Source organism: Giraffa tippelskirchi, chromosome 4 (genome assembly GCF_054371585.1).
Source record: "Giraffa tippelskirchi isolate mGirTip1 chromosome 4, T2T-mGirTip1v1.2.pri, whole genome shotgun sequence".
Taxonomy (NCBI): Eukaryota; Metazoa; Chordata; class Mammalia; order Artiodactyla; family Giraffidae; genus Giraffa; species Giraffa tippelskirchi.
In genome coordinates this window covers 58,663,519-58,677,047 of record NC_137278.1, presented here as the reverse complement: position 1 = coordinate 58,677,047, position 13,529 = coordinate 58,663,519, and the positions used below count along the sequence as shown (strand labels likewise).

The 13,529-nt window shown below is 52.0% G+C and overlaps 1 protein-coding gene and 1 long non-coding RNA gene across 5 annotated transcripts in view; one reads left to right on the top strand and one right to left on the bottom strand.

The window, feature by feature from the left end:
- The window catches only part of SH3RF3 (SH3 domain containing ring finger 3), a 157,584-nt gene that overhangs the window by 126,016 nt on the left and 18,039 nt on the right, over positions 1-13,529 (bottom strand). Inside the window, exons 1-2 of one of the 4 annotated variants that reach the window (XM_081593028.1) lie at positions 1,534-1,646; positions 1,024-1,209 (exon numbers count right to left, since the gene is read on the bottom strand). The exons of the other annotated variants lie outside the window; for them this stretch is intronic. The gene's annotated coding sequence lies outside the window, so the exon portion shown is untranslated. Of the gene's footprint in view, positions 1-1,023; positions 1,210-1,533; positions 1,647-13,529 lie in introns of those variants that run through there. 4 annotated transcript variants of the gene reach the window in all.
- Positions 1,918-13,010, top strand: LOC145546369 (uncharacterized). The gene is made up of 3 exons (XR_014082798.1): positions 1,918-2,158; positions 6,759-8,384; positions 9,867-13,010. It is a non-coding gene; the product is annotated as an uncharacterized LOC145546369 (long non-coding RNA).

Sequence of the window (13,529 nt, the reverse complement as noted above, 5' to 3'; positions counted from 1 at the left end):
CGTCCACGCAGGAAGCCAGTTCCTGATGGCAGTGCGTCTGCCGTGTAGACAACCCCCTGCTCTCTTTACCTTCCCTTCCCAGGCTCCCTGATGGACGAGGGCAGGGATGCAGGCTGGCCCCGCTGTGTTGACCAGAGAAGCCCAGACCCCCACTTTGCTGGAGGGAGCCCCCCTTTGCCGTACAGGGAAGCCCCTGTACTAGGTTCACCCAGGAAACTGTCAGCGTCTCAGGGCAGAGGGGTGCCTGGTGACGGTGACAGCAAGTCTGGGATCTGGGCTGCAGACCCAGGCCAGGGCAGGGCCTCCGGGGGCCCCTGATCAGTCAGGACACAGGGCCAGAGCAGACCCAGGAAAAGCCAGGATGGGTGAGGAGGATGAGGACAGTCCACGGGATGGGGGCTTGTTGCCACAGTTCACAGGATGGAGGAGGCTTTGGGGTCTGTGAGGGTCTATCCTCCTGAAAAACTCTAACCCTCTGACCCCAGGGAACCCTCAGCGGCACCTCTACAGATGCGCATCTAGAGTTTGGGTTTCATTCTGTCCTTCCAGAAACTGGAAATGGCAGTACCCCCAGGGCTGCCCTAAGAAAACATGGAGACCACATGTAATACCCCACTGGCCCCCGGACAGGGCAGCACCACAGTCTCTGCAGAGACAGATGTCAGCCCCTGCCTCCCTCGGGAACGCTGTGCCCTGGCCGAGCACCTGGCCCCACCCCCGGCTCCCCACACAGAGGCTGGCCACAAGTCCTGGGCTGGGACCACCAGGCTGTCTCCAGACCTGACAAAGTCTGGGGGCACACACGGCCCAACTCTGTGAGGCAGCCCCTCCCCACCCCCCCAGATCTGAGTCTTGTCAGCTGGATGTTCCAGTAACCCCCGTCTTGTACTATTAAAGATTTATTCTCTAGGGTCATACACACCACCACACACATGACACCGTAGCTATGATCTCACAGGGCCAGATCGCAGGTATGTCCTATTTTATTTTTTATTTGCAATCCACGCCATCAATGTCACTCACAGTCCCTGAAGGTCGTGGAAGTAACCATCCCGATGTCTGGAAGGAGGCTCCAGGGGGCCTTCTCAGGGCCACACTCCTGCAGGGAGCTGACCCCACATGCCCTGACGGTCCACCGATAGGGCAGCTCACACTGGATGCGTCTCTGCTCAGGGTGCCAGCCTGGGCCGGTCCACTGTCCGTGGAACTCTGTGGAAACAAGTCAGGGTCTTTGCGCAAAGGCAGGAAGGAGGCCTCTCCTCAGGGTGAGCCAGGGCAGGGCAGTGGGACGTCACCCGCAGACCGAGGTCAGCCTCCACTCCCTCAGAGGCGGCTTGTGATGGGCCCAGGGAATAACAGCCCCAGAGGCCACCTGACATGCCCCGAGAGTGGACAGGATTTCAGAGAACAAGCTCATGACCTGGAGCAACACCCAAGCCCTCTTGGCCTCTGAGCAGCTTTGAATAAGACGACCAAAGACGTCTACCGTCCACTGCTAACATATGGGGATTCCTGCTTTTAAAAAGCACATGCCTGGGGATCGGCAAACACACGTCCCTGGAATCTTCCATAAGAGCTGGCCACGCTGCCACCCTGCTCACTGCAGGGAACAGAGAAACGTCCAGTTACTTGACTCGGCCCCAGAGTCGAGTGGTGACAAAAAGCAGAAGAGTAACTTTAGAAGTCCAACAGCCCACAGGAGTCCAAAGGCTATTTTAAACACCTTATCAGAATTCTGGGTTAACTGAGTACCTACGAAACCAGAAATAGCAAGTGCTCAGAAAAATAAAACACCACAGAGCCATCTGGCATGGTCAGAGGCTGCCTGCGGGGAAAGACTCCTCTTCCAGAAAAGGACCCAAAAATAGCTCCAATGAGGGAGAAACCGCCGTGTGCGCCAGGAGAGGTGCAAACGGGGACTGAATTAAGCAGCCTCCAGGGAACGTGGGCTCCCACGTACAACAGCTCCTGCCATGCCCTGCTAGGAGGGGGCAGGCGGGGACGTGGCTGGACCTCAGAATAAGCAGCAGACACTTGTCTGCAGGCCAGGTCGCCTGGATGCGGCGGGCAAGCCCTCTGTCTCCGCTGCTCCCCAACCACCCACCCGGGGCTTGGAGGACACTAGGTACCTGCCCAGTCGTCAGCCAGCGGCAGGGAGGTGAGCCTGCACCAGGATGGGGCACCGGGGAATGGGGGGCAGGAGGGGATGGCATGTGGGGGCAGGTGGACGGCACACGTGGCCCCAGCCTGAGCCTAGGAAGCCCTCCTGTGGGTGAGAGAGCGAGGGTCCCCAGGTAGGTCAGAGCCGACCTGACACTGGAGCTCCTGGGAGGGCTGGTGTGGGCGGGGGGCTCAACGCAGCCCAGCCACAGCCCCTGCCCACAAACCCAGAGCCCAGGGACATTTACCAGAACGTCCCGACACGGAGACACCGCACGCCAAGTGCATACGGGCAGAGGAGGCTGCATGTAGGGACCTCCTCTCCTCCAGGGGCATCTGGACTCTGCAGGGCCATCGCTGCTTACTGGCCAGAGACCTCAGGAGAGTCCCGAGACTGGCCAGACCCTTAGTCTGACCTGATACTGTCCCTTTAATCACCAGGAAGTTCTCATGTGAGAAAAAGGACGGTTTGGATTCCAGAATGGATGGTGCAGACTGGTCTTTTTGTGTGATCATCACAAGCAAACGCAGAGGTGACAAAATCCCCAGGGTCCATCAGTGGGGATGGTAAACACAACAGGGTATTATCTACGCAGGAATGATACTCAGCCTCGAAAAGGACTGGAATGCTGGTTCCTGACACCATGGGTGAGCCTGGAAAACCTTATCTGAGTAAAGAAGTCTGTCTCTGACGGTCACTAACTGTATGGTCCCTTCACAGGAAAACTCATAACGGGAAACCTAGACACAGGAAGCAGACCAGTGGGGGCTCTGGAGGTGGGGGGAAGGAAGTGGAAGATTGTTTCAGGATGACGGAAACTTCCCAGTGATGACTGTGTGCTGTTCTCATGCGCCTGCATGAACTAGAAGCCCTGTGTGAATTGTAGGGAATGTTAATTCTATCTCAAGAAAACTGTTAAAAAAAAGTAAATGTAGGAGGAATAACCAGGAACATACTTTTCGTCCCCTCAGCTTCTCTTCCGGGAGCACGAATTGTCTACTCTGATTCCACTTTTACAGTGATGCCTCTGGCGTGTCCTCTGGGATCCCAAACCCAACCGTTAGAACTATTAAGACATCTCTCTCCACAATTTCTCTGCTCGCTCACCTCTGAACCAGGCTAAGTGATTTCTCTCCAGGCTGACCCCTGGGTGATTAGCAGACCTGCATTGCTGCTGCCCGGGAGGCTGGGCACCAGGTCATAGGAGCTCACCTCACACTCTCTGTCTGAATTGCCCTTAATTTAAATAACAAGGCTGCCACAGTTGAGGTGGCATCTCTTAGAAGAAGGTCGTAAATTAGCAATTCATAGAAGCAGGACACATGCGCACATGACCTGGAATGAGTCCAGTCCGTTCACCTCTTTCAAGGTTGAAGCTCGTGGGTCCCGGCTCGGACCTCCACCAACTGTGGTGGCTGCCCTGGAGTCCCAGGAATGCAAACCCATCTCCCCATCTTAAATTCAGGCCTTGAAACTGCCGCTCAGGATAGAAATCTCACCCTGCAGCTGAATTGAAAGCCGGAGCCATCTCCTGGACCCATCCACTGTCCCCTGCCACTTCCGGATAAAACCCAACTTGAGGACCAAGCTGACAGCTGCAGAAGTGACCACATGTGCATACAACTGCCTTCATCCAAACCAGAACAAGGCGCTGCAGGCTAATGAAAATTAAATCCTAATAATCAAAGCCTCTTCCCATAGTAACAAATGCCATAAACACTCTGCATTTTGAAAATGACAGCTGCTCAAGAGAGGGGATTTTTAAAAAACTCTTTCTCTTGCTTTCCGTATCCAAGCACCTCAAATAAATTTGGTTTTGGTAAGCCGTGGTTTCCCCAAACATCCCCATGAGGCTGAGTGATGTGACAGGTCCCCTTTTGGGAACAGACACAACCAAGAAGAAGCTAAGAGGCTGGTGCCCCATGTAGGTCACTACCATCTGCAGACTGCCCCCACGGAGCTGGCATGTGACCATAAACCAGCTGGTTCTGACCACTGTCACTGTTTCCCCATTTGGAGAACAAAGCAAGGCAGACCAGGTCAGCAGTTTCAAGCCGCTTCCTCCAAAATGGTGGCCGGGTCAGAGGAGCTGGGCCTACTCATGGACCAGAAAAATACCACATTCAACATTCAAGTGTTCCCGTTAAGCAGAGGGATCTTCTGCCAAAAACAAAGAAACGAAGGTACCCACAAATTTGACCTGAATAACCCAAACGATTTGTGGTAGCCCCAGCCTGGCTACTGCGTTCACCCCTCGCCTGGTGACCCTGCAGCAGAGGTTCCAGCGTGGGCTTGCTCTGACATCCACACAGCTGGCGATGAGGAGGCTCATTACACCTGCCATACCACCTCCACCATCTGGACTGCATTGTCCTCAGTTACTATTTCTTCATATAAAAACATGCACAAGGCCTGCATGTCCAGCCATATGACACAAGGACAGTGCCCCCCCCAGAGAAGACCCAGAAAGCACCAGGAGACAGGAGTCTCCCCAAGTCAGGCTGCTGAGGGTGACCAGAAACAGCTCACTGGTGCAGGCGGGCCCCTTCCAAACTCACAGATTCACTGGTGATCCCACTTTCCTCGAAACAAGACTCAGCAGTCAAGAAAACTCAGCCCTGAGCAGAGTTCTCAGGGCCTTTGAGTCCTCATGGACTCTCAACGGGTTAGCAAATGCCCTCTGTGTCTCTAACCACCTCCCCTTCTGTGTCAGCCAGGAACCTCCCACTCACGTGTCTAAGCCCATACCTCCCTGCCTCCCCTTCAAGGGCACTGTCCCTGCCTCCCCGCCCCACCATCCTTACATGGCCCCCCTTGACTCTCAACCTGCAATCTTCCCTTTTTCTCTCCAATGGCATCTGCATATTGCTCGGCCACCGGCCTGCTACCACAACACAGGTAGACTATTGGTGTCTGCAAAGCTTGAAATATTTCTCAGAAAAGATTTGCTGACTCCCGTATTAAAGCAATTATTTAAATTAATTGGAGTTATCTCCTCTGCAAAAATATTTGCTTCTAGCTGGCAAAATAGTACCTTGCATTTTCTCATTGTGTATAGCACGGTGCTTTGCATACCACACGTGTCTGTCTCATAAAATATTTCCTGAATTGATTATTCCCCTAAAAATGATTAATTTGAGCCTCAGCCTTGTGTGTTGCACCTACTAGTGTTCCCATCCCAGGGGTGTCAGGCCATTTGACTGGAAAAGGAAGGGACACCAGGCACAGTGAATGGTTTTAAACAGTCTGCAGGTGACTTGAAGTGCACACGGCTGTGGAAATGCAACAATAAGAAAAGTGTGCACCAAGGGCCACATAATTAGGTACAACGAGAGGTGGGTAACTTGTCATCTCATTAACCATCTGCTCATTCGGTGTCCTGAAATTCCACAGGAGAAGAATCAACATTTTGGAAGTTTACAACCTGTCAGCAACAACCTATAAAAATAAGACGCCAATTTGATTGCAATCAAGGGAGAGAGCTTCATCGTAGCTTTTGTTAAAGCTCATGTAGGCAAAATCACCCAATTACAGGAGGGTTTAAAGCGATAACAGTGTCAGAAAGTCCTGAGATCTCCCCCTCCTTGTGGACAGACAGTTAAAGATCCACAACCCTGGCTGTTCCTGGCCCCTTGAGACCACCTGCAAGGCGTGACCCCTGCCTTCCACAAACCATGAGTGCACCTGATACTGCAGTCTGTTCCACCAGCAGCCGGCAGACCTGGACATGTGCTGTGGGGTGGGGGGCACCCTGGGGCTTGTAAGAGACGGTCAGAACTGCTGGATGCTCTGGACAAGTAGCCAGGAGTGATGCCAACATAAAAGCTATTTTCTGGGCTATTAATGTCAACTTTGGCTAATAATAAGACATCAAATTGATCTATTTCCAGGATCTATATTTGTGATTCACTAGAAAATCATTTGGTGGGAGAGTATGAAAAATGTAGAACACTGACGTAAATAATAGGCTTTTTTATTTCGCTGAATAAACCCGTGGAGAAAGTCTGGTTGTGATGGTCCCTTCTCCCCAGGAGGGCGACACAGAAAGTCAATGGGAGGAGGTGTCCAGCAGGTAACCCCCGCCTGTCAGGCCACAAGGCACATGACTTTGGTGGTTAACGTAGGGGTGCAGCCAGCGTCCCTCCCCGAACTGGGCCCCACACCAGGTACCCTCAGGACACCCGAGGCCTCGCTATCACTGTGGGGCATAGACTGTTCTTCACCCAGAAGAAACTCAACCCTAAGTGAAGTCACAGGCTCCTGGGAGCTTTGGGTTTGGCCTGGAGCTCAGGGTGCCCCCAACGTTCCCCCCAAGGCCCTGGGAAGCTGGATGTACTGCTGGGGGGCTGCCTCCTTCCCTCAGAAGAAGCCTCTAGTCTTCAGACTGAAACGAGCACTTCAAACGTATTTTTGGATCCTTTTATTAAATACAAAAAGTGCTAGAATAAATGCCAGCTGCTATAAATGCCCCAGAAAAGCAAACACTTTCTCCCTCTCAGTGGCACTTACAGGAGCAGCCTGGAATGCCAGCACCATTTTCATTGTGTTCACGGACGTCAATAAATAACCAGACTGTAATGTTTTGCTTTTGCAACAGGGCCTCTCAGAAAGTCTTAGAAGCCAGCCGACAGCAGCCCCACAAGTGCTGGAGAAAATCTGAAGCAGAAGGAAGTGCTCTGTGAGGAAGTGCCCCCCAGCAGCCAGGACCAGAGTGAACTTCCCCCCTCAGGAGGCCAAGGGCGGCTGGGTCCCTGGACACCATATGTCACCTGCTGTCCAGCCTTGATGTCCTCAGGAACCCAAGGGCGGCCATCCGCGTCCACACCAGGGGGCGTCTGCATCCACACTGGGACCCTGTAATGCTAGGGACGCCACCCCATCTCCTGCTGAGACACAGAAGATCAGAAGCTCAACCACAGATGAGCTCCTGTAACAGCTAGACTCGAGTGTCACCCCTGGACAAGCCTCAGGGGCTTGTCTGAAACACGGAAAGCTCCCACCTCCTGTCCCCAGGACATCTTTTCCCCCTAGAGCCATGAGCTAGAGCCGAGGTGAACTGGGGTGTCCTGCCCATGGTGGGGACCCCCCGCTAACACCCAGAGACCCGCTGGCCCGGGACATCGGCAGGTCTCAGCACTGCTCTGTCTCTCTGGGAAGACAGACGTCCTCCTCTCTCTGTTAGATCAACTGCTTCTTCAGACAAGGATTTAAAGCAAGTTCCCAAAGAACAAACGTGGCTGCCTTCACTCTCTGCCGAAGCCCTAACAATCCAATTTTTTATTGTTTAAATAAATGCACACACATTGAACTTGTCTTACAGGGGATTTTATCCACATCAATTCAGAAAGCACCATTTACCTGATGACACATCCCTGCCACGTGATTCTGGTCAATACACAGAACAGCAATCGCCCTTCAGACCTGCAGCAGACTTGGGAGAACATTCCAGATGCGATGCAGGGTCCACCAGGGGACAGGATCTACCCGGTGACCTGTGATCACCCTGCAAGTGACTCAGAGCCACACTAAGAGGACAGCATGTGGGCCCTGAAGCCAGGACCTGGGTGCGATGCCGTCGGGGTGCCCGGGAATAAAGGGAAACGCAAACACTTTTCATGGCTGATGAGGCCCTGTCTCCTAGGACCTTTGCTGGGTGTCCCACTGGAGCTCAGCTGCCCCAATGGGGAAACATGTTCTTAAAGGTGGCACAGCCCCCGTGCCCCAAACCCTGACCAGCAGCCCCGCCCACCTCAGACGGAGAACTGAAGAGAGGGCTGCCTCAGGTGGAGGAGAGGGAATCCCTGAGCAGGGGACCTGGGGGAACACACTCTCGTAGGAAGGCTGAGTGATCCTGAGTGGAGCCTGGGCAGCATCAGGGACAGCAAGACAGCAGGACACCAGTACCCCACCCCCGCCCCTGAACTGGCCACACCCCCCGTGTCCACCCTAGTCAGGAGTCACTCTGATGAACAGGGTCTGGACCTGCTCATCAGGAGATGGGAGAGAGAACCTGCTGAGGATGATTCGACCACAAGTCCCCCAGGACTCCCAAGCGAGTGACCACCTGGAGGGGGACGCGGAGCTGCCCAGACACCATGCTCAGCCAGCAGCGCCCTGGGTGGGACACAGCACCGCATCCACCAGAGATCAGGCAGCCAGCACAGCATGGGTTAACACAACCAAGCATTAACCCCATCCATGACTGCTGTGTATCTGGTTACAGGTGAGAAAGTAGGGGCTGACATGCTCAGGAGCCCATCCCCAGCCAGTGAGGGGGGAGGCGGGGTCACTCGAGAGCTCAACCCCCAGGACGAGGCCTCAGAGACGAGACACTGACGGCCTGGGTCCTACGAGTTGTGTGACCTTGAACTGGTAACCTGCCTTCTCTGGGCCTTACCTCCACGTCTGTAACACGGAAAAACTATTCCTAACCTGGCAGAGCTTCTGTAAGGACCAAATCCTCCATGGAGGGACATGTTGTTGCGAGGGGGAGGACATTTTCAGAACCAGAGCTTTCCCGGCCATTATGATGGTCTGTTTTGGAACGTGGGCTCAGGACACCAGCTGCTCAGGCAGGAGAGGTGGCCTGAGCAGGAGGAGCAGAGACTGAGTTGGGGGAGGGTGTAGACAGACTTGGGCTGCGGTCAGCAGGATAATGTCTGGAGAGAGAAGCTGGTAGGTGGGCATACACATGCAGGGCAGCCTCCCCCTGGGTCGGCCTCTTGCGGGGCTCCTGCCTCCTGCACCCCATGTTCAGCTAGGTCCCCAGGCGGGAGAACCTTCAACAAACGCCCACCGCCTGACGGGTCTGAGTGGGTTTGTTTGTTGCAACCACAAGAGCCTTTAAAGAACCAGGACAAGCCAGCCTCTGTTTGTTTAACAGCCCTGGGGTTTTTTGGCCCCTTGATTTTCCTCCCACAAGGAACACTTGAGGGTCGGAGGCAGGGTGGCTCAGCCAGAAAGGCTCTGGGCTGGAGGCTAAGAGCCCTGGGACGCCAGCTCGGGGACTAGGACTCGGGGAGATCAGGGATCCAGGATGCTCGTCTTCACCTGCTTCCCTGGGAGCTCCGAGTCTCTGGTCCACTTTCTCACATCATCCTCTTGCTCCCCGGCATCGTGTCCAGAACCAGAGAGGGCAATAGACCCTCACTCTCCCCAGAGCTACAGTGGGACATCACCTCCCTGCTCAGAGACGCCCCACAGCCCGGCTCTCCCGCTACCACCTCGGCCAACTCCAGGCTCATCCGGTCTCAAAGGACACCAGCCCACTCTCCTTACAGATGCCCATTCTGGTTAAAACCACATGCACACACACAGGATTTCCACCATCTAAAAGAAAAAGCACATTTCTTTCCTCCAAAACCTCCATACACACATAAAAAGTCAATTTTCATATCTTATGCTGAGAAGATAACCTCAAACCCAACATTATCAGGACTTTCCATGAAGTCATCATTTCGCTCATTTAGTAATTCATATTCATTTCACCGTAACACAATTATTTTGCTCATTTAACATTTTGTGCTGCCAGAGACACCTATGAAATCTAATAAGCAGCTTCCAGAACTACACAACATACCAATTAAATATGTTAATTAGATTTAAGTGAGCGACACAAGATTTTTAACCAAGTGAATTCCAGGAGGGAGGGCGGGCCAAGCCACTGTCTACTTCATTCAACTAACAGGGATTGATTCTCAAACAGCACATTTGACGTCAAAGACTTGGGGCCCAAAAGTCAACATGATACAGTCGTCCCTGTGTTACCAAGTCTAAGCTTGCTCTGCTCGCCGCACAACAGGCCAATGAATCCGAGAGATGAGGCATTGAGGCAAGGAAAACAACTTTACTGGAAAGCCAACTGACTGAGATGATGGCAGACTAGCGCCTCTTCGAAATAACCATCTTATGGGATCTGGATGGCAGGTTCTTTTGTAAATCAGAGATGGAGGAGGGGAAGGTAAGGAAGCAAAGTGAAAAGCCAATTAATCTTGCAAGCATCTCCTAGAATGGCAAGCCTCCAGCAGGGGATGTGTTCATTTCTTCCTTCCTGCAATCTACAGGTGGACAGGGTTCTGAACAAAAGGGCTTTAGTTTAATGCCAGCTCAGGGACCAGGACTCTGGGAGGTCAGGGGCCCGGGATGCTTGTCTTCACCTGTCAGAGGGGCAGAGTCCTTTTAAGCAAGCCATTAGGTATGATTATAATAATAAGAGAAATGAAAAGTGAGTCAAAGAAACAGTTTCCAACATGGAGTCAGAATTGGCTTCTTCTCTGCACCACCTGGGCACTCATGGGACTGGTTCCAGCACCCTGAGGATATCCACCTCCAGCAGCTCAAGTCCTCTGTATAAAATGGTGCACACAGCCTTCTCTCATCCTTGGCAGACTAGAGGTCATCTCCAGGTGACTGAGAATACCTCAGACAGCGTAAGTGCTATGCAAATAGTTGCTGGGGCGGCAAATCCAAGTTTTGCTGTTTGGAACTTTCTGTAACTTTTTCAAATATTTTCAACTGTGGTTAGTGTAACAGGACAGATGGGGTTTAGACGTAGGAAGGGAAAGTGTTTTGGTTTTAGAATATGTGCTTGTTTGTTTTGCTTATATCTTAACATTGAAACGTGCTTGAACAGCTAGGAGTAAAGACGAGTTGTTAGGTCTGCTGGCTTCCCGAGCAAGTTAGATGCTTTGGGAGATAGAAAGAACAATCAAATGAGGCTCCTGCTCCCTAGAAATTTCCAATTTAGGACAGAAATCCTATCTCAAAGGAGAAGGACGGATTAAACAAACAAGCTTACTAGATGGTGACCCACATGCCATCAGGCAGTCAGCCAAAATAAATCAGAAGAACCGCCTTGTCTAATAGGCTTTGATACTCCTTACATCAAAATCTATCCGAGGATCAAGTGGAATAACTCCTGTGATTTTCCTCCGAGCATTCCTAGCCTGAGTCACTTTGAGAGTTTTCAGGTTCCATTAAAGATCAGGATCTCAGTGTGGTTGGGATACCCAGGCCGCCTGCTACTGGGTCCACCTTACACACCTCAAGACCCCTGTTTGCTCCAGATCACAGCTCCAGCCTGGTGGGGTCATGCCCACACCCCTACCGCCATGAGAATCTGACAGCCACAGTCCCCAGGAAAACAGAATCTCCACAAGAAAGCACTTACGGTCCCCAGGGTCACAGGGCTCCAAAGTCCATCCTCAGACCCTCTTGGGAACCACAGTCTCGAGGTAAGAAACCCCTGTCCCAAACCACTTCATGTCCAATTGTTTCTGCCTGGTTGATGACACCCATGGGTCCCACCATGAACACCTTTATAGACGTGAAAGAAAGCCACTTGTCCCTTTCTGCACATCAGCCCCAGGTGGCACTTAACCTGCCTGTCAAACAGCCCTGCCAAGGGGCCACCACTCCTGTTCTAACAGATGAGAAGAAAGGGGGTCAGGTGTGTCTCACTGACCAACAGGGCCCCATGCCCAGGTGACACAGTGCATTGTTTCAGATTTGGGAACAGTGAAAAGTAACTGCCCTCGGGTCACAGGGCTAGTGGGTGACAAAGCTGGGAGAAGCCTGACCGCCTAGCCCAGGGGCAGGGCTCCCTCCTCAGCCCCTCGGTCTGCTCCTCGGTCATCTTCTCATCCTCCCTCCACGGCCTCAGGGGGCCGTCACATCTCATCTAGAATCCAGAGCCTCCTCCATGCGTGGTCTTTGACTGGCCTCACCCGAGGACTACGTCCCCACCTCCACACACAGCAGTTCTTCTCCCCTAAACAGTGTCATCTCTGCTGAAAGCATCCAGCGATGCCCTGGCTCTTGTGAACTCAGGTTCAGGGCTGAGCCTGGCTTCTGCCCACATAACTTCCCTCTTTCCTGCCTCCGTGACCCTTACACACTTACCCAGAAATCATGACAACTGTTGGTCTCCAGGACAGGCAGAATCCTTCCAACTGGACAATCTGTCTCATTGCTGCTCATCCATCCTCTTTCAAAGCCCTGGATCCAGCCCTCTCTGAAATGACCTCTCTACAGACTGACTTCCTTCTCTGCACTTTTACATGTTTTGAACGTCTACAATTACCATTTAATTCAAGCTTTACAAAATAACGGGCTTCCCTGGTGGCTCAGATGGTAAAGAATCTGTCTGCGATACAGGAGACTTGGGTTTGATCTCTGGGTCCGAAAGATTCCCTGGAGAAAGGAATGGCTAACCACTCTAGTATTCTTGCCTGGAGAATCCCACGAACAGAACAGCCTGGTGGGCTACAGGCTATGGGGTCACAGAGTCGGACACGACTGAGCGACTAACACATCACAAAATAATTATGGTACAGAATGTTTTTCCCCCACTAGGCTGCATGTTGGTTATTATCCTTTGAATTCTCAGCACCTAGCACTGTGCCAAGCAAAGAGCAGGCATCCAGGAATGCAGGTTGACTCAGTGAATTCTCCCAGTATGTTAACCAAGAGGGGACAAGCCCCAGACGGACACCAAAAAAGTCTCGTGGATATAAACAGAGGGTCAAGTGGACACCTGCTTGCTTGGCTCTCTGATGTGCTTCAATATGAGTGATCTGATAAAATGTTCAAAGGACTCTCAGGAAAAATAAATCAGTACTTATCCCATAAATAATTAAAATGCAAAACTAAAAATGCATGTTAAAAACTAATCTACTGGCATGACAGCTTAAAGTTGGTGAAAAATGAATTATTTTCTATTAAGGTCACACTGTTAAAAAGTACTTATTTAATTTTAAGTTCACCCACCTAGAAAAATCCCCTAGTGAAAGTAACTTTTTCCTTTTACTGATTCTTTATCCTTAAAAATAAAGGTTCTGCTCAGAGCTCACTTTTTTTTTTTGAAGATGTATTTTATTTATTTTGGCTGAGCTGGGTCTTTGTTACAGCTTTTCTCCAGCTGTGAAGAGCAGGGGCTACTCTTCACTGTGGCTCACAGGCTTCTCACTGAGGGGTCTTCTCTTGTTGCTAAGCACAGGCTCTAGGCAAGCACGCTCAGTAGTTGTGGGATCTTCCCAAACCAGGGATTGAACACATGTCCCCCGCGTTGCCAGGTGGATTTTTAACCACTGGACCATGAGGGAAGCACAGAGCTCACTTTTAGATTTCGGATTTACTGCTCTCTGAGCTGTTGTTAAGGGAGCTAAGAGCTCACTTTGTTTGCTCAAACATGACTTGGTCATCTGTGACTGAAGACCCGTCCCCCGAGGTTCTACCGGTAGTACAAATGGCCAGCTCCTCATCAACCATCCGGTGCAGAGGGTTCCAACGGGAAGAAATGCTCTCCAAGCCCCCTGCCTCGGGGTCATTTCTATGGAAGTCCCTTTGACTGGGAAATGGGCAAGTCTCA